Below are 21,375 nucleotides of genomic sequence, written 5' to 3' on the forward strand. Positions count from 1 at the left end.
AGTGAACTGCATGGTAAGGAGGCATGCCATAGAAGGCATAGCAGTGGCAAGTCTGCCTGGGAGACACGAGTTCTGGCTTGAGGAAGCAGATGAACAAGTGGGGCAGGCTTCTTGAAGAGTATGACTTTTATTTAGTGTGTTTTTTATGTGTGTCTATGCATGTGCATTTGCAATGTGGAGGCCACAAGGCAACCTCTACTGTCATTCTTGGTGGACAAGGCTTCTTGCTAGGCTGGGACTCACCAAGTAGGCTAGGCCGGTTGGTGAATGAGCCCCGATCCTTCATCTCTGTATGCTCAGTACTATCAATTTTAAATGGGTCCTAGGCAACTGGACACAAGCCTTCCAGCTTACAAAGCAGGCGGTTCACGGACGGAGCTATCTTGTACTCCCAGGATATGATATGTCACAGGTGGAAGCCACTGTAGAGGGTTTATGGCCAAAAAAAGGTGCAGAATGGGAGAAAAGGACAGGTGGGTCCATGGTTGTGCAGCGAGGGCAATGAAGAACTCCTGAAATGTTTCTGGTGAAGTGAGGAAGGGATGTGGGGTCCCCAGAAAACGCTGGGCGGGGAGACCTAGATGATAGGAATTGATAACAAGGAATAACACAGAAGGCAAACAGTCAGCAAGAGTAGGTGGGGATCCCAGTGCGGGGAGGAGATTGAGGAGACCCCAGAATTCTGGCTGGGAGGGTTGAGAGAAGGGGTGGTTAAAGGCTGGGGATTTGGCTTGGATTTGTCTTGCAACACGGTGATCTGGATTTGCCTTCCAGAACCCATGTAAAGTGACCAAGCATGGTGGTTCATGCTCTTTTTAAAAGTATTTTTTTATGTGTATGGTTATTTGTGCCTTCATCTATGCCTGTGTGCTATGCAAGCATCTGCTGCCCAAGGGGGCCAGAAGAGGGCATTCGATTCCCTGAAACTGGAGTGTAGTTGGTTGTGAGCCTCCAATGAGGGTGCTAGGAATCAAACCCAGGCCCTCTGAAAGATCAAGTATTCTTAACCTCTGGGCCACCCACTGCAGCCTCTTTATCCCAGCACTGGGGAGGAGGAGACAGGCGGATCCCCGGCTCACTGGCAATCCAGTTTGGCCTACCTGGTGAGTTTCAGGTCAATGAGAAACCCAGGCCCTAAGAACCAAAGTGGATGGTGCTGGAGGAACAGTACCTGAGACTGACCTCTGACCTTCACATGTATGTGCACACGTGTGCACCTACACATGCATACACAGCCACACATTCCACACTTAAGAAGTGGTAAGTCTAAGGAGGCAGCTGGGCATCCTGACATTTCCGTCTAGTTCACCTGTGGACAAAGCAAGACTGCATCACATGGTGAGTGAGAAGATGCAAGGTCCAGCCGCCCATGCTCCTCCCAGAATGCTTGGCTCTTTCCTTGGCCAGAAAGAGTGAACTTGGGAAGATAAGGTTTGGAGCACTCCAGGTTGAGGCCATCCCACCAAAGGGTAGGCTGGGCTGGGGAGAAGGCTCAGCCCAGTAGAGGCGCTTGAGGACTTAATGTTTTTTCCACATGGACCCTCATGGCGGAAGGAGAGTCAACTCCCACAAGTTGTTCTCTGACTTCCACAACGTGCTCCTCCCTCCCCCCCCACTCCTGCCCACAAACTAAATACATTTCCAAAGTGTAATAATAGTAGTGTGTTACATTTCTTTTGTAAAACGTTTGGACACAGACTGGGAATGGAATGCAGAGTGCTTCCCCAGCACGCGTGAAAGCGGGGGCTGATGCCCATAAACTTGGTGTGGTGGTGCCTGCACGTGTTGTCATCTTGTGGGAAAGTAGAGGCAAGAAGATGGTGACTCGAGGGTGACTACAGAGCAAGACCCTGTCTCAAAAACAGTTTGCAGAGGGAAAACTGGGGGCCTCGAGGTGAAGTGAAAGTCTGACCAGGCATTTCTAAGCTTTTGTTAACTTAGAGCAGTGGCTCTCAACCTCCCTAACGTATTAACTGTATTAACTCTTTAATACAGTTCTTCGTGTTGTGACCCCATCCACAGCATTGTTTTTGTTGCTACTTCATAACTGTAATTTTGCTACTGTTGTGAATCTTAACATAAAGTTTCTGGAGCTAGTTTGCTAAAGGGGTCGCCACCTACAGGTTGAGAATCTTAGAGGCCAGCCTAGGCCTCTAAGGCATTTGTCTTGTTTCCAGGGGGTCTAATCAATCTGGCCAGTCTTTGCTTCTGATAGTTTCAGCTCTCACCACCACCCTTTCGTGTGTGTGTGTGTGTGTGTGTGTGTGTGTGTGTGTGTGCGCGCGCGTGCGTAGAGAGAGAGAGAGAGAGAGAGAGAGAGAGAGAGAGAGAGAGAGAGAGAGAGAGAGAGAGAGACTCGCTGTACCCTCCCACACTCCCAAACTCTTAAAGCTAGGTCTCCAAAATTAGTTGGATGAGTTAAGTTGTCTCAAAGGCAAGCAGAACTTGGATGGGAAGATGCGCCCCCCCCGCCCCTCCCTGCCGCTTCCTCTGCTGCCTCAGCGAGAACAAGGGGTCCCAGAAGGAGGCACCCCTGAGTGCTTGGGCAGCAACCTCTAACCATTAGTCCACTAGTGCCAAGCTACTGAACCTCCTTGGTTCCTCTGGGTGGTGCTCGGCTCCGCCCTCACCTGCGGATCAGAAACTGGAAGCCTGGGTACGGGGTTTCCCGGCACCCCACAAGAACGCGCCCAGTAGAGAGTGGAGAGGGGAAGGAGGCTGGGCCAGGGGCTGCCCGGCTGCAGACAAAGGAATCCCCCACTCGGTGGCGGCCAACCGAGCTCCCTCCCTGCTACTTCTGGACCTCCCTTCCTCTGCATTCCCAGCGGTCGCTGGTTCACAGGTCGCCAGCCTTTCCCTACCTGCTGGGGCCGCTAGAAGAGGCAGCTGACAAGATGCGCAAGCTAGGGGCCCCCTGGAGCAGCAATGCAAAAGCCTGGGAGGGTTGAGCCGCCGCGTGCCCAGCTCCGAATTGAGGGAACTGAGGGCGGGAGGAGTTTGGGGGAGGGTGCGGTTGCACCTCTGAGCCTGGGCGGGGAGAATTGAGAGAGGCTGAGACTGGGGGAAGGCCTGAAGCTGGCCTGCAACTCCAGCGATGCAAGGGATTCCTGGAACTGCGGGCCTCCTAGTGTGCATATTGACTAGTAGCAATGGAGTTAAGGTGGCCCTGAGGTGGTTTCCGGGTGCGCGGGGTGATCAGAAGGCCGTAGGCACGGGGAGGTCCTGAGACTTACCTGGGAGGTCTCCCATGTTCCTGCCACTTTCTCCCTAGGGCAAGGAGAATTCTGAGTATAGCATTGGAAATTCACCTGTGTGTTCTCTAGAGGAATAAAACTGATAAAATATGCATTCATATAATATACACACATACATACATGCATACATACATACAATTTACTAGAGTAACTTACAGGCTGTGGTCCAAGCTAGTTCAACAATGGAGGTCTACGTTCAAAGGAAAGCCCAAGAATCCCATGGTTGTTCAGTCCCGAGGCTGCCTGTCCGCTGGTTTTCAGTATAAGCCAGAATCCCGAAGGAGGAGGCTCTAATGCCAGCGAAGGAATGAACTTGCCAGCAAGAGTGAGGGAAAGCAGGCAAAGAGAGCAAGCTTCCTCTTCCAAACGTCCTTTATATAGGCTGCCCCGCCAGAAGATGCGGTGGGTTAAAGGTGGCTCTTCTCACCACAGAAGATCGGGATTAAGGTGGGTCTGACCACTTCAAAATGAAGAGGTTAGCATAGAGAAGATGTAGAATTCAGCATTTCAGCTCAATTACTGGAGACTGAAGTCAGGGGCTCACACACCCTGGCCCCATTGGGGTATTTTAGGCAAGGGCTCTACAGCTGACTCTATCTAACCCCTCCTGGGGGATTTTAAGCCCCTCCTCCTCGTGGCTGAGCTTCCTCTCTCAGACTCTAGAGACATCTCCCTCATTGACATTTCTGACAATTTTGCCATCACTTTGGGACTAACCCACCACCAATAATCCTGAATATGGGGTCTTGACAGAAGCTGTTTCTTGGATCTAAAATTGTTATTCTACCCAGCAAAATGCTATGTAGCTAGCAAACCCAATTTGTTTTAGTCTTCCTCTCCCCCCAAAACACTAGCTTTCTCTATGTAATCCCCAAAGCTAAATGAGCTGACCATGTATCATCATAACACTTCTAGAATGTAGTAAACAAACAAACAAATAGCTTGTAACAATTTGAAGTGGTAGACAGTGGCAGGCAGATCTCTGAGTTTGAGAATAGCCTGGTCTACACATTGAGTTCTGGGACAGCCAGGGCTACACAGAGAAACGCTGTCCCAAAAAACGAAACAATTGGAAGCTTGTTGAGTGCTTTCAACTTGACAGACTTGATTTAGACTTTAGTATATCCTATCTAATTTTATTTAAGTTAAGTAAATAACTTGTTTCCACTGTGTTGATTTTGACTGTGCTGTTTATCATAGTAATAAAGCAAACCTGGACAGGTCCCATATGTAGGGAGGTATGTGGTGTGTGTGTGTGTGTGTGTGTGTGTGTGTGTGTGTGTGTGTGTGTGTGTGTGTAGGCCAGAAGGAAACCTCAGGAGTCATGTTGTTTTTGAGAGAGGATCTCTCACTGGACCAGAGCAGGTGGTCAGCCCCAGGGACCTCTCAGGTCCTCCTCCCTGTACGGCATGACAAACATGGGACACTGGGCCTGACTTAACAGGGACTCTAAGGATCAGACTTAGATTCTCAGGCTTGCAATTCAAGTACTTTATCCCAATCCCAGCATGTCTTGAGTTTCCCTTTCTCATCATTGCTTCTGGTCTGCGCTAACTCCCCCTGAAGCCCATCACAGCCTCAGGCTCTTACTTTGACACCCCATGCCTATGCCTGTAGGACCCTACACTTTTTTTTGTCTGTTTAGTTTTCTTTTTGAGGCAGTGTCTTCCTATGTGACTCAGGCTAGCCTTTACTTGAGGTGATCCATCTGCTTCAGCCTTGTGTCAGGACTGCAGGCATGGGCCACCACGTCTGGATCTTTTACCTGACACATTGTCATACACATTGTCCTTTGTCACCAAACATTAGCTTCCCTGCTAAGGTGTTTGAACGGATTGAAGCATCTCTGGTCAGCTCGAGTGAGGCAAACATGGCTGTGGCAGGTCTTACCCATCTCCCCCATCCCCTTGTGTTGAAATCCAGCAATCAGAAGCCTCATTTGGCTACCCTAATTAGCACGCCCTATTAAAAATAACACCTCATCCTACGGGTTTCCCCTTGCACCATTATAAATTGTCACTTTCCTATGGGCCATGTCTGTCTCCTCTCTATCCAGAGGCAGACCTTTGTCACACACAACCCCCACACTCCTGTCCCCTCCATTGTCACTGTCCCCCTTTCCCTTATCCTCCTTCTCCTGTCTTTGTCTTTTGTTCTCTGCCCTCTGTCCCTCTGGGGCAAAGAAATCTGTTCTGAGAACTCGGTCTTGGGGGTCCTGAGCCCATAGTTCTCCTTTCGCTCATGGTCCTCTGCCTGGGCCTTCCGAGTGCCAAGATGACAGACATGGACCACCATGCCTGACTCAAGCTTCTGTTCTTTACAGACTGTTTGGTCTCTGGTACTTGAGTGTTTTCTAGAAATCAACACAGGTCAAATATTGCTTTCCACTCTAAAATTTAATTGCATGTATTTATTTATTTGTATTATGTGTGAGGTGCACATGTATCATGATATATGTGTAGGTTACACACAACTTATAGGTCCTGGGAATCAGATCCAGGTGGTTAGAGTTGGTAGCCGGTATCTTTCTCTGCCAAGCAATATTAGTAACCCCTACTTTATTTTTTTATTTTATTTTTGAGAAAATGTCTTTCAGTAAACCTGGATCTCACTGTTTTGTCAAGACTGACTGGCTAGCAGGCTCCAGATATTCTCCTGTCTTGTCTCCTACCCCCCCCTGGGTCACATGTGTACAATGCCATGCTGGGGATCCTAACTCAGGCGCTTATGCTTGTGTAGCAAGCACTTTATTCCCTGAGCCATATCCAGAGATTCTTGGTCTCTGGTATGAGTTTGTTTGAGACAGGGTCTCATAAAGCCTATGCTGGTCTCACACTCACTGTATTAGGCAGGGTTCTCTAAAGAAACAAAACTATAGAATGAGTATTGTGTGTGTGTGTGTGTGTGTGTGTGTGTGTGTGTGTGTGTGTGTCTGCATGGGGGTGTGTACCAGTGAGATTTATTAGAGGACTTTATAGTCTGTGGTCCTGGAAGTCCAACAATGAGTGTCTCACAAAGGAAAGTTTGAGAATATGGCAGTTATTCAGTCCATGAGGCTGGATGTTTTAGTGGTCGCAATCTGCCGCTGGAGTCCTGGAGGATTCTTGGAACTGCTGCTGGGCTTCAATCAACAGTGGGATGGGCTCTGAAGTTGATTTAATACCAGTGAAGGACAGATGAACTTGCCAGTCAGAGTGAGGGCAAGCAGACAAAAACCAAAAGCTTCCTTCTTCCATGGTCTTACTTTTCATATTTTTGGGTGACTATATAATAATTATATCGTTTTTGTCTTTCCTTCCTCCAACCCCTCCTCCCTGCACTCTCCTTTGCTGTTACTCAAATTCGTGGCCTCTTTTTCTTTACCTGCCGTTACATATGTATATGTGAGTGTGTGTGTGTACACATATTCATATTTCTAAACAGAGAACTACAGCCTGCTCATTCTGTATAATGTTGTGTTATGTATTGTATGTATATGTTTTCAGGGCTGACCATTTGGAATTGAGTAACCAACTGGTGTGCTTCTATCGCCAGAAGGTGTGGCCCAAATTTAGGGTGGGTCTCCCCAAATGAAATTATCCACTCAGGAAAATCCCTCACGGGAGTGCCCAGCTACTTGGGTTTTAGCTGACTCCAGATGTAGTCAGGCTGACAGCCAAGATTGGCATCACACTCAGTGTGGAGCTGAGAATGACCTTTATAGGCAGAGTTTTCTGTTAGGATCGAGATCAGCTCTGTTCCACCAGCCGCTTCCCAAATAGCCATCCAGAGACTTATTGTTAATTATAAATGCTTGGCCAACAGTTCTGCTTGTTTGTAGCTAACTCTTACAACTTAAATTAACCCGTTTCTATTAACCTACACTCTGCCTCGTGGCGTTACCTCTCTTTCTTCTTGCACCTCCTGTTCCTCTCCACGTCTGCTTGGCGACCCCTCTGACTCTGCCCTTCTTTTCCCCAGCATTCTCTCCAGCCTATCCATTGGCCAATCAGCTTTTTTGTTAACAATGAGAGCAGCGCATATTTGCAGTGGGCAAAGATTGTTCCACAGCAGGCCTTGAACTCACAATCCTCCTGCTTCAGTCTCCCAAGTGCTAAATAACCTCTGCCCCTCTCCCCAGTCTTGCCGTGTAGTTCAGATTTGCCTAAAATGCGCAATCTTCCTGCTTCATCCCCCCCCCCAATGCTGGAATTACACATGAGTACCACCATCCCACCTTTTGACATCAAACGTCTTAACATTCTCCCTGTTCTCACGATGGCATTGCCATTTGTTGTCACGATCTTGCACCACTGAGATCCCCTCCACACCCTCCTCTGTCATCCTTTTAATGTGATTCTCAGTGAGTCCAGCCTGTCCTCCCTTCTACACACCCTACTCTTTATTCTCTGGACCTCCCCAGAGGCCCCTCTTGGGGACAGGCCTTCCAGCTGTAGGCCCTGAGTGGAGGGATCTTTTTTTTTTTTTTTTAACTAAAACAACTGACAATTTTATTTACTTTTTCACAATATTAAGTGAGAGCTGCACTGTGTTTTTTAATCCCACTTTCCCCCTCCAAAACTATTCTCTGTTCGGAAAGGGGAAGCCTTCCTTGTCATGCAGCTAGAAAACGCTCAGGCTCAGCACCGTGATCTCCTGGTGGAACAAAACTTTCTGCTCTTATCTGTCTGACCGAGTCATGCCAGGTTGAGTGGACACCATCATAGGGCGTCTCATCATTGGAGGCCCAGGCATCACGGGCGTGTGGCCAGCCATGGGTGGCCTCATTCCAGGAGCAGGTCCCACGGGCATCATGGACTCTCTCTCTCTCTCTCTCTCTCTCTCTCTCTCTCTCTCTCTCTCTCTCTCTCTCTCTCTCTCTCTCTCTCTCTCTCTCTCCAGAGCTGAGGACTGAACCCAGGGCCTTGTGCTTGGTAGGCAAGTGCTCTACCACTGAGCTAAATCCCCAACCCCTCACATTCTCTCTGTGTTTCCAACCACTGCAGCGTGTCTTTCTTACAGATGGAGAACCATGGTAAGATACATATCACAGCAGTCACAACAAAACTTGGGCATGTTGCTACCTGGTTCCTCGCTGCCAGGAAAAATTTGTCTGGGCTTGAGCCCAAGGTCAGGGCTGGGGACAGGGTGGTGTGACTGACTGGAGACACTTGTGTCCCTGGCTCAGGCTGTTGGACTGTGGTAACAACAGATCCCTACAAAACTGGAATTTCCCCAGAATAGGTCAGTGGTGGGCAGGACCACACTCTGGCTGGGGACTGCTTAAGCTTTGGCCTCTACTCAAACCTTAACCTCCTGAAAACTCCAGAGGTGGATTTGGGGGAGTCAAGGGGTCACTGGATCTCTTTGTCTTCTCAATGTGACCACACTGAATAAATCTGCTTTTCACTTTTAATTTGGCTATTTTATATGGTTTATCTAGGAAGTGACCATCTTAGGTCCAATAATGGTGACATGGTCGGTGGGGGAGGAGTGGGCACTTACAGTCTGGTGTATAGAGTGTGCTGGGCTTGCTGGGGTGGGTGTCTGGGGACAGAGCTTTCTTTGTCTGCACACAGGAAGCAGCTGGTGGAAGGGAAGCTGGAGCACATGGCTGGATGAGTTTGGCCGGATGCCTGGGAATGAGGCTGAGGGAGGACCTGGGAAGGGCTCAGAGGAGGTGAGGCAAGTTCTAGGAGGAGGCTGGGAGCCAAGCTGGCCCCCAGGGGCATCCTGTTTATTTCTATGGGAGACACATCCCTGTCACAACAGGTCCCCAAGACTTTGCTATCACCCAGATCATGAAACTAAGAGGTTCGTACATGCCCTGGCCGTCACCTAAGTCCCACAAGCCAGCAAAGGACAGGGGATTGGAAGCAAGGGCACACACTAAAACCATGTCCTCTTATGTTCTCAGACATGTCCTCCTGCTACTCCAGTGTCAGGAGCCTGGGCAAATGGCCCAGTCTGTGTCTTAATTATTGCTTACTTATTTCGTGTGTGTGTGTGTGTGTGTGTGTGTGTGTGTGTGTGTGACAAGGAAGGCTTGACTTAGGCCTCTGGTTCCAGCAGGCCAGATGTCCATCAAGGCGAGGAGGACACGGCAGCAGGAAGCTGAGAGATCACATTTCTGCTGCACACCAAACAGGGCCACCAATAGCGGAACCAAGCATTCAAATACATGAGCCTACCGGAAGGGGGGGATCTTCTTATGCAAAACCACCATGTTACTTTCTTGCTGCAAATAGAAACACACGGACAAAACAGCTCAAGGCAGAAAGGGTTTACTTTGGCTTATTGTTCATTGTGGTGGGGAAGGCATGGAAGATGGACACGGCAGCAGGAGCTTCCTTACCAGTGGCTAGCCCACTCAAGATATCCCTCCTTTCCTAGTAACCATGAAGTATCTGTTCATAGCTCAATGGTGGGGCGGGGTGTGGGGGGTGTCTGGTAAGCTCCACCCCACTCTGCATTACAGAAGGTTGAAGGGTCCAGTCTGTGCAGATAGTCACAGATATTGAGTGTTTAAGAGTGCAACTGAGCTGGGCAGTGGTGCCGCATGCCTTTAATCCTAGCCCTTAGGAGGCAGAGGCACGTAGATTTCTAAGTTTGAGGCCAGCCTGGTCTATGGTCAGGGCTACACATACACACACAAAATCCTGTCTCAGAAAAAAGAAGTACAACAGATATGCCACACCTCGAAAACAAGCCTACCTCAACATTCCACCCCTTCCAGTGGGTCTTACACTTCCTGGGCTCTCCTCTGTGACAGAGCAAAGGGCTCCTGTGCTATGTTAGAACACTGGGGAGCCACTGAGGAAGGACTTTACGTTGGGGGTGACCACAGGTTTGTGTTCTTCGGACTGGGACCACTGGGTTGGGTGTGAATTAGTCTTGCTGGACAGACAGAAGATCTTGCACCTACTTATAACCCCGACATATGTACCTATCCAGGCTCTCTTCTTGTCAGTCCTTGCTGGCTGAGGCTCCCCTGGGAAGCATCCTATCCTGCCCCAAATTTGGAGTTTATTAGTTAACATTTATCTAACATCTACTATTAATGCCAAGCATTTTATATCCACTATTGGAAGGATGGGAGAGATGGGTAGCAATACCTTGAGAAGAATGGAGTGGAATTCAGCCTGAGGCGGGCCTGGAAGTGTGGGTGTATCCTGGAGGCAGGAGGACCAGATAGCTGGAAGGCACAGAAGGCAAGGAGTGCAGTTTGGGGAATTCGTCACTAAAGGGCACTCCAAGCCTTGGCCTAGATGATCTTTCCCTAAAATTTAAGTTTACATGTATTTATTTGTTTATTCATACACACACACACACACACACACACACTGTGTACGTGTGTATGTGTAAGTGCGTGCGTGTGTGTATGTGTGTGTGTGTGTGTGTGTGCGCGCACCTACATGTCACCATATGCTCATGTGGAGGTCAGAGGACAACTTGTAGGGAATGGTTCCTCTTTACCATGCTTATTGGTTGGTCCTGGTGGTTGAAGTCTGGTTCTCAGGCTTGGCAGCAGGTGCCTTTACCTGCTGAGCTCTCTCATTGGCTCTTGCTTCTCTCTCTGCTCTCTCCCTTTTAAAAGAACCTTGTATTCAGTCTTTGACAATTTCATACACATATACAGCGCGTCTGTCTAAATTCTTCAGACACTCTTCGACATGTCCCTTCTTCACATCCTCCCCATTCCCTTTTCTTTCGTTTACAAATGGCCCACTTAGTGCGGTTATCTGCCTGTGGGGGGAATGTCGGCTGGACTTGGCTTGACGCTGCATAGATCTTGTGCAGGAACCATAACTTCAGGGAGTTCCCGAGTGAAGCGACCATGCCCAGAGGACAGCGTTTCTCAGTGGCCTTCCTCCTCCTCCAGGTCTTGTGTTCTTTCTGTCCCCCAATTCTGCGGGGTTCCCTGAGCCTTGGTGGGTCGATATGGGCTGAACGTTCAAAGGCCGCTGATTCTCAGCCTTGATTAGTGATGGGTCTCTGCACTACTCGCTGCAGAAAGAGGCCGAGAGCCGGGCTAATATATATGCACACACAGAAACATTTAGAAGGCAGTTTGACAGCGCGGTCATTAAGCAAAACAAAAACAGTAAGCTCCCTCCTAGAGCTATGACCTCCCAAACCCTGGGCTTTTGTTCAGACCTGAAGTACCAGGCATGAATTCCCTTCTGTGGGGGCAGGCTTCAGTTGTAATCAGAAAGTTGTTGGTTATCTCATAATAGCTGCACCACTATTATGCTGGTGGTTATGCCTTGTGGCATAGATATTCTTCAGAAAGGTGCCATTTCCTGGTGCTCAGTGGGCCAGGTGACTCCTGAGTATTAAAAATAAAACCAGTGAAAATTGAGATGTAAATGGAAAATATATACCAGATTCAGAATGCTTTGTGTAAGAAAGGAGAATACTATGCTTTCTGAGTGCTTTAAAAAATATTAGCAATACATCCAGGGAGATGGCCAAATCAGTAGTATCTGCTATGAAAGCAGGGAGACCTGGGTTTGGAGCCTAGCACACATAAAAGGCCAGTGTATGACCCCAGCACTGTGCGAATACAGAGAGGCAGATCTGGAGATTTGCCAATCAGCCAGCCAGCCTGGAAAACTGGATGAGCTCTGGACCTATTTCATAAAATAACGTGAACAACTGAGTAAGATATCTGACACATATTTCTGGTCTCCCACACATTCACACACAATCACAAATAAACTGAAAATGAAAGTGATGGTATTTGGGCACACTGGGGTAAGTGTATTATTGAAATGTCATCTTGGGCTGTGTGAGATCGCTCAGCAGGTAAGTAATGCCTGAGACCTACGTGGTGAAGGAGAGAACTGACTCCTACAACTTGTCTCTGACCTCCACACATGTGCTGTGGCATGTACATACCATACACCCAGCACACATGTTCACACTCATGCATGCACACTTACACACATGCATGCACACATGTACACAAATCAAATGTAATTAAACATTTTAAATGTTGTCCTCCTTCACTTGTCCCCTGACCCATGGCTGCCAGACCTTCCTGCCACTGAACCCCTCAGAGGGACCTGGAGGCAGAACAAAGCAGCCAGCATCATTGACTGCCATTCTGGTCTTGCCACTCCACCCTCTGGGGGAGAGAGAGAGAGAGAGAGAGAGAGACAGAGACAGAGACAGAGACAGAGACAGAGAGAGACAGAGACAGGCAGAGACAGAGAGACAGAGACAGAGAGACAGAGAGAGAGGCAGAGACAGAGAGACAGAGACAGAGACAGAGACAGAGGGAGAGGAGAGATAGAGCCTTGAATTCATATCCACCAGGAGAGGGAGAGACCCCACTGGAAGAAGAGATGGGAAGACGACAGTGTAAGAACGCATGCAACAACAGACTTATATGACACCACTAGAATCTAGAGAGTTCACACCAGCAAGATCTGAACATCCAACTCAGATGAAACAGAGGAGAATGACCTTACAAACAACCTCAGGAAAATGATAGAGGCCCTCAAATAGGATATGAGAAAATCCCTTAAAGAAATGGAAGAAAAAAACAATCCAAAAATTACAAGAAATCAACAAATCTCTTAAAGAAAGCAAGGAAAGCCAAGAAAAAACAAACAGATGAAGGAAACAATTCAAACAGTTCAAGACCTGAAAACTGAAACAGAGACAATAAAGAAAACACAAACTGAAGGAATTCTGGAAATAGAGAAGCTGAGTAAACGATCAGGAAATACAGATGCAAGCATAACCAACAGAATACAAGAGATGGAAGAGGAATCTCAGACGCTGAAGATAAACTAGAAGAAATAGATTTATCAACCAAAGAAAATCTTAAATCCAACAATTCCTTAACACAAAATATCCAGGAAATATGGGACACGGTGAAAAGACCAAACCTAAGAATAATAGGTATAGAAGAATCCCAGCTCAAAGGTGCAAAAAACATATTCAACAAAATCACAGAAGAAAGCTTTCCCAGCCTGAACATGCCTATGAAAGTACAAGAAGCTTTCCAAAAACCAAATAGGCTGGACCAAAAAAAAGTCCTGTTGCCACATAATAATAAAAACACCAAACATACAGAATAAGGAAAGAATATTAAGAGCAGCAAAGGAAAAAGGCCAAGTAACATATAAAGGCAGACCTATCAGAATTACACCTGACTTCTCCATGGAAACTCTGAAAGCCAGAGGTCCTGGATAGATGTTCTACAAACACTAAGAGATCACAGATACTAGACCAGACTACAATACCAAGCAAAACTTTCAATCACTATAGATAGAGAAAACAAGATATTCCATGACAAAACCATGTTTACACAATAGATATCCACAAATCCAGCCCTACAGAAAGTTCTGGAAGGAAAGCTCCAACCCAATGAAGTTAACTACACTAACAAAAATATAGGCAATAGATAATCTCACTTTACCAAAAGCCAGAAATAGGGGAAAAACCGCACACAATACCACCACCAAAAACAAATCCAAAACAAACAAGAATCAACAACCAATGGTCATTAATAACTGTCAATATCAATGATCTTAACTCACCTATGAAAAGACATTGGCTAACAGAATGGATATGGAGACAGAATCCATCTGCTGCATACAAGAAATACACCTCAACTTCAAAGACAGACGTTACCTCAGAGTTAAGGGTTGGGAAAAGATTTCCAAGCAAATGGCCCTAAGAAGCAAGCTGGTGTAGCTACCCTCATATCTAACAAATTGGACTTCAAACTAAAATAAATCAAAAGAGATGAAGAAGGTCATTTCATATTCATCGCAGGAAAAATCCATCAGGATGAAGTCTCAATTCTGAACATCTATGCCCCAAATACAAAGGCACCCACATTTGTAAAAGAAACATTACTAAAACTCAAATAAAACATTATACCCCACACACTTATAGTGGGAGACTTCAACATCCCACTTTCACCACTGGACAGGACCACCGGACAGAAACTTAACAAAGAAACAGAGGAACTAACAGAAGTTATGATCTGATTGGGTTTAACAGACATCTATAGAACATTCCATCAAACACAAAAGAATATACCTTCTTCTCAGTGCCACATGGAACCTTCTCTAAAATCAACTATATACTTGGCAATAAGGCAAACCCCAACAGATAAAAAAATATGAAATAACCCCCCTTGTATCTTATCGGACCACCATGACTTAAAATTAGAATTCAACAACACAAATTGCAGAAAATCCCAAAACTCATGGAAATTGAACAATGTTCAATTGCATCACTCATGAGTAAAGGAAGGAATAAGAAAGAAATCAAAGACTTTCTAGAATTCAATGAAAATGAAGGTGCAACATGCCCAAACCTATGGGCACTCTGAAAGCAGTTCTAAGAGGAAAGTTCATAGCACTAAATGCCCACATGAATAAACTGGAGAATAACCACACTAAAGAATTAATGGAACATCTGAAAGTTCTAGAACAAAAAGAAGCAAACTCACCCAAGAGGAGTAGACATCAGAAAATAATCAAATTGAGAGCTGAAATCAATAAAGTAGAAACAAAGAAAACAATACAAAGAATCCATGAAACAAAGAGTTGGTTCTTTGAGAAAATCAACAAGATAGACAAACCTTTATCCAACCTAACAAAAAGGCAGAGAGAGAACATGCAAATTAAAAAAAAATCAGAAATGAAAGGGGGACATAACAACAGACGCTGGGGAAATTCAGAGAATCATCAGGTCATACTTTGAAAACCTGTATTCCACAAAATTTGAAAATTTAAAGGAAATGGACAATTTTCTGGATAGATATCATTTACCAAAATTAAATCAAGAACAGATACACAATTTAAATAGACTTGTAACCCTAACGAAATAGATGCAGCCATCAAAAGTCTTCCAACCAAAAAAAGTCCAGGGCCAGATTGTTTCACTGAAGAATTCCACCAAAAATTCAGAGAAGAGCTAATACCAATACTCTTCAACTTGTTCCACACAATAGAGGCAGAAGGATCATTGCCAAACTCTTTTTATGAGGCTACAATTACCTTAGTACCCAAACCACACAAAGACACAACTAAGATAGAGAATTACAGACCAATCTCCCTCATGAACATTGATGCAAAAATACTCAATAAAATACTGGCAAAATGAATGTAAGAACACATCAGAAAAATCATATACCATGATCAAGTAGGCTTCATCCCAGGATGCAGGGATGGTTTAACATACGAAAATCCGTCAATGTAATCCACCATATAAACAATCTGAAAAAGAAAAATCACATGATCATCTCACTAGATGATGAAAAAGCCTTTGACAAAATTCAACATCCCTTCATGATAAAGGTCTTGGAGAGATCAGGGATGACAGGAACATATCTAAGCATAATAAAGGCAATATACAGCAAACCGACAACCAACGTCAAACTAAATGGAGAGAAACTCAAGGTGATTCCTCTAAAATGAAGAACAAGACAAGGTTGTCCACTCTCTCCGTATCTGTTCAATATTGTACTTGAAGTTCTTGCTAGAGCAAAAATGCAACAAAAGGAGATCAAGGGAATACATATTGGAAAGGAAAAAGCAAAACTTTCACTATTTGCAGATGATATGATAGTCTACATAAGTGACCTGACGAATTCTACCAGGGAACCCCTACAGCTGAGAAACACCTTCAGCAAAGTGGCAGGATTCAAAATTTATTCAAAAAAATCAGTAGCCCTAATATATATTGACAACAAATGTGTTGAGAAAGAAATCAGAGAAACATCACCCTTTACAATAGCCACAAACAACATAAAATATCTTGGGGTAACTCTAACCAAACAGATGAAAGACCTATATGACAAGAACCTTGAATCATTAAAAAAGAAGTTAGACACCAGAAAATGGAAAGATCTCCCATGCTCTTGGATAGGTAGGATCAACATAGTAAAAATGTCAATCTTACCAAAAGTAATCTACAGATTCAATGCAATCCCTATCAAGATCCCAGCACAATTCTTCACAGACTTTGAAAAGCCAATTCTCAACTTTATATGGAAAAACAAAAGACTCAGGATAGCCAAAACAACCATGTACAATAAAGGAACTTCAGGAGACATCACCATCCCTGACTTCAAGCTCTGCTATAGAAAACAGAAATAAACAGGTAGACCAATGGAGTTGAATTGAAGACCCTAATATTAATTCACACACCTTTGAACACCTGATTTTTGACAAAGAACATAATACCATACAATGGAAAAAAGAAAGCATTTTCAACAAATGGTGCTGGCATAACTGACTGCTGGCAGATAGATCCATATCTATCACCATGCACACAACTTAAGTCCAAATGGATCAAAGACCTCAACATAAATCCAGCCACACTGAACCTCTTAGAAGAGTAAGTAGGAAGTACCCTTGAAGGAATTGGTACAGGAGACTGCTTCCTGAACATAACACCAGAAGCACAGACACTAAGATCAACAACTAATAAATGGGACCTCCTGAAACTGAGAAGCTTCTGGAGACAAAACGGCAGCCCACAGAATGGGAAAAGATATTCATCATGAGGGCTGATCTCCAAAATTTACAAAGAACTCAAGAAGCTACTCTCCAAAACACCGAATAATCCAATTAAAAAGTGGGGTACAGAACTAAATAGAGAATTCTAAATAGAGGAGTCTATAATGGCTGATAGACACTTAAGAAAGTGCTCAACATCCTTAGTCATCAGGGAAATGCAAATCAAAACAACTCTGAGATACCATCTTACTTCTGTCAGAATGGCTAAAGAAAGTGCTCTACATCCTTAGCCATCAGGGAAATGCAAATCAAAACAACTCTGAGATACCATCTTACTCGTGTCAGAATGGCTAAAATAAAAAATACCAATGACAGTTTATGTTGGAGAGAATGTGGAGAAAAGCAGAACACTCCTCCACTGCTGGTGGGAGTGCCAATTTGTACAGCCACTTTGGAAATCAGTATGGAGATTCCTCAGGAAAATGGGAATCAGTTTACTACAAGATCCAGCAATTCCACTCTCAGGCATATACCCCAAATATGCACATTCATACAATAAGGACATCTGTTCAACTATGTTCATAGCAGCATTATTTGTAATAGCCAGAACCTGGAAGCAACCTAGATGCCACTCAACTGAACAGTGGATAGAGAAAGTGTGGTACATTTGCACAATGGAGTACTACTCAGGGGAAAAAACAATAGAATCTTGAAATTCTCAGGCAAATGGATGGCACTAGAAGAAACCATCCTGAATGAAGTAAGTAACTCAGTCACAAAAGGGCAAGCATGTTATGTACTCACTCATATATGGATTTTAGACATGGATCAGAGGATTGCCAGCCTACAATCCCATGGCCAGAGAGTCCGGGAAACAGGGAGGACCCCAAGAGAGATATGCTGGAACAGGATCTCCTGAGTGGATTGGGAGCATGGGGGAGGGGGGAGGGAGCTGGGAGAAGGAGATGGGGAGAAGAGGAGTGGAGAGGAAGACATGGGGGGCAGGAAGGTTGAGTCAGGGGAAGAATAGAAGAGAGCAGGATGAGAGATACCATAGTAGAGGGAGCCATTATAAGTTTAAGGAGAGATCTGGCACTAGTGAGATTTTCAGAGACCTACAAGGATGACACCAGCTGGCAATCTAAGCAATAGTGGAGAGGCTACCTTAAATGCCCTTCCCTGATAACGAGATTGATGACTACCTTATGTGTCATCCGAGAGCCTTCATCCAGTGGCTGACAGAAGGAGAGGCAGACACGCACAGCTAACCAGTGAACTGAACTCCAGGAACCCACTTGTAGAGAGGAAGGAGTGAAGAACAAAGGAGTCAAGACCAGGCTGGTGAAACCCATAGAAACAGCTGACCTGAATAAAGGGGAGCTCATGGACCTCAGACTGATGACTGAGAGGCCAGCATGGGACTGATCTAGACCCCCCTGAACATGGGTGTCAGTGAGGAGGCAATCTATGGGACCGTGGGTAGTAGATCAGTTTTTTTCCCTGTCATTCATATGGACTTTGGGAGCCCATTCCACATGGAGGGATGCTCTCTCAGCCTGGACACATGGGGGTGGGCATAGGCCCTGCCCAGGATGATATGACAGACTTTGGAGAACCCCCATGGAGGGCCTCATTCTCCCTGAGGAGCAGAGGGGAGATGGAGTGGGGAGTTGGGGGGTTGCTGTGGGGTGCGGGAGAAGGGGAAAGAGAGGGAACTGGGATTGACATGTGAAGCAAGCTTGTTTCTAATTTAAATAAAAAACATAAAATAATTAAATGCCATTTTTTCTTTAAAAATATGGTGTCTAGGGACTGGTGAGATGCTCTGGGGTTCAGAGACCTGGCTGCTCTTGTCATGGTTCTGAATTTGGTTCTAAGCACCCATATTATGGAGCTCACAATCTGTGATTTCAAATCTCTCCTCTGGCCTATTTGTGTTTGTGTGTGCATGCACGTGTGTTCATGAACACACACACTTGTGCACACACACACACACATTAAAAATAACAAAAGTAAATCTAAAAAGAAATGAATGTTTCAAATGTATATGAGGTACTGGAAACTTGGCCCAGTGCTCCAGAGGATTGGGGTTTGACTCCCAGTACCACATGACAGCTCACAACTGTCTGTAATGCCCATTTCGGGAGGTATGACAACCTCTTCTGACTTCTTAGGGCACCAGGTACACATATATGGTGCACATCCATACATGCAGGCCACTAAATACCCACACATATAAAATAGTAAAAAAAATCTAAAATTAAATTAAATAAAAATGTATAAGAAAGAGTCATGATTGCATAGGTAGGTCATATATCTTTTTATATTGAAATCAATACTTAGAGAACAATGCCATGTGGATTTTGTAAAAATAAAATTGTTTTTGAGATTTTCAAAACCAAAGAGAGAGTCTTACTCTATAGCTTTTAACACAAAAAGTGAAAATCCAGAGATATATATTTGGGCTCAAGCTTCAAGTTGAAGATCAGAAAAGCAAAGCAGCCAGCCACTAGTTCTTATTTCTACCTCAGGCTGAAAGGGTGGCCCAGCTAACCCACAAATCCTCAGACTACAATCCTAAACTGCTGCCTCAATGTAGCTGGAGGCTACATGTTTCCACCAAGCCTCAGACTCCAATCTCAGACTGCTACCTCTTCCTTTTATACCCCTCAAATCCTGGGATTTGATCCCAAGTGCTAAAATCACCTTTGTATGAGCTGTTTCTCTTTAGGACTTGATCAATTTTGTGGAGCTCAGTGTGGCTCAGAGATCTGTCTGCCTGACTTTAGAGTCCTGGGATTAAGGGTGTATATCACCATCTCCTGACCCTATGGCTAGCTAGTATGGCTGCTAGGATTAAAGGTGTGTATCACTATTGCCTAGTTCTATGGCTTGTGGTTAGCTTTGTTTGCTGAACCCTTAGGCAAGCTTTAATAAATCATAAATAATATATCACCATAATAGCCCAGGCTGGCTTCTAATCCTTAGCAGTCCTTCTGTATCCCACTCCCAAATCCTGGGTTTAAGATGTGTGGGCCATTACACCTAGCTTATAAGTTAGTATTTATTATTTGTGGAGAAAACTATTTTCTCACCTTTGTTATTCAAGATGGTCTCCTCTCCATCCAGCTGCCCTTGAACTCATTATGCATCCAATAATGATGTTCTTGTCTCTACCTCCTGAGTGCTAGGATGACATGTGCCACCATGTCCAGCTTTTTTGCTCTGTTATTCATTTTTTGAATGAATATATGATGTTTTAGTTAAAATTTTAAAAGTTACTTATTATTCCCTCTCCTCTGTGTGTGTGTGTTGTGTGTATGCTGTGTGGTGTGTATGGTATGTGGTGTGATGTGTGTATGATGTGATGTGTATATGGTGTGTGGTGTGATGTGTGTATGATGTGATGTGTGTATGGTGTGTGCTGTGATGCATGTATGGTGTGTGCTGTGATGCATGTATGGTGTGGTGTGTGTATGGTGTGTGGTGTGCTGTGTGTATGGTGTGGCGTGGTGTGTATGGTGTGTGGTGTGGTGTGTGTATGGTGTGTGGTGTGTATGGTGTGGTGTGATGTGTGTATATTGTGTGCTGTGTATGGTGTGGTGTGATGTGTGTATGGTGTACTCATGCCACAATGAACATGTGAATATCAAAGGACAACTTTTGGGCATTGGGCCTCTCCTTAGTGTTTTATGGATTCTGAGAAATCAAACTCAACTTTCTAGGTTTGGTAGCAAGTGCTTCTTCCTACTGAGCCATCTCACCAGTTCCCTCTCTCTGTCTCTGTCTCTGTCTGTCTCTGTCTCTATCTCTGTCTCTGTCTCTGTCTCTGTCTCTGTCTGTCTCTGTCTCTGTCTGTCTCTATCTCTGTCTCTGTCTCTGTCTGTCTCTGTCTCTGTCTGTCTCTATCTCTGTCTCTATCTCTGTCTCTGTCTCTGTCTGTCTCTGTCTCTGTCTGTCTCTATCTCTGTCTCTGTCTCTGTCTGTCTCTGTCTCTGTGTGTGTCTGTGTGTGTGTGATGTAAGCATGGGAGTTACCTGTGCCTGTGCATGTGCACAGAAGAAGCTAAAGGAAGAAGCTGGTGTCCTGCTCTATCACTCTTCACCATATTTCCTGAGTCAGGGTCTCTTACTGAGCCTGGAGCAAGTCCTAGCAATCCTCTCCAGACCTGCAAAGTCTCATGCAGCCACAGCTTAGCTCTTTATATAAGTGCTGGGGGGATATTTGAACTCAGGTCTTCATAGTTGCACAGCAAACACTCTTATGCATTTAGCCATTTCCCCTACCATGGATTCAATTTTTTATCAAGGCAGCTAAAGAAATTTCTCAGACCATAAATAACTCTATGCCATCATCACTGACAAACGTTATTCTTGGTTTTATTTTCACTGTCACTAAAAAGGAAAGCAGAGTCAGCATGCTGCAATTGCCATTTGTAAGGACTTGGTCTGTTTCGTTTTGTGGTACTGTGGAGTGAACCCAACACCCTGTACATGCTAGGCAGGAGGGTGCTAGAAAGAGTCTAGGCAGGTCTGCTGTACCAGAGTCCTCTTCATAGTTATCCGAGACAGGATCTTCCTAAATTGCCCAGGCTGGCCATGAACTCAGGCTCATTGTGCTTCAACCTCCTGAGTAGCTGGATTGACACCCTG

General features: G+C 45.2%; 1 protein-coding gene across 2 annotated transcripts in view; it reads right to left on the minus strand.

The window, feature by feature from the left end:
• Fbn3 (fibrillin 3) overlaps positions 1-2,988 on the minus strand; it is a 68,478-nt gene extending 65,490 nt beyond the window's left edge. For both annotated transcript variants that reach the window (XM_040731507.1, XM_040731506.1), the window contains exon 1: positions 2,862-2,988. The gene's annotated coding sequence lies outside the window, so the exon portion shown is untranslated. The remainder of the gene's footprint in view (positions 1-2,861) is intronic.
• Positions 2,989-21,375: the final 18,387 nt, after the last annotated feature.

This window comes from Mesocricetus auratus, unplaced genomic scaffold (assembly GCF_017639785.1).
Source record: "Mesocricetus auratus isolate SY011 unplaced genomic scaffold, BCM_Maur_2.0 Super-Scaffold_100025, whole genome shotgun sequence".
NCBI lineage: Eukaryota > Metazoa > Chordata > Mammalia > Rodentia > Cricetidae > Mesocricetus > Mesocricetus auratus.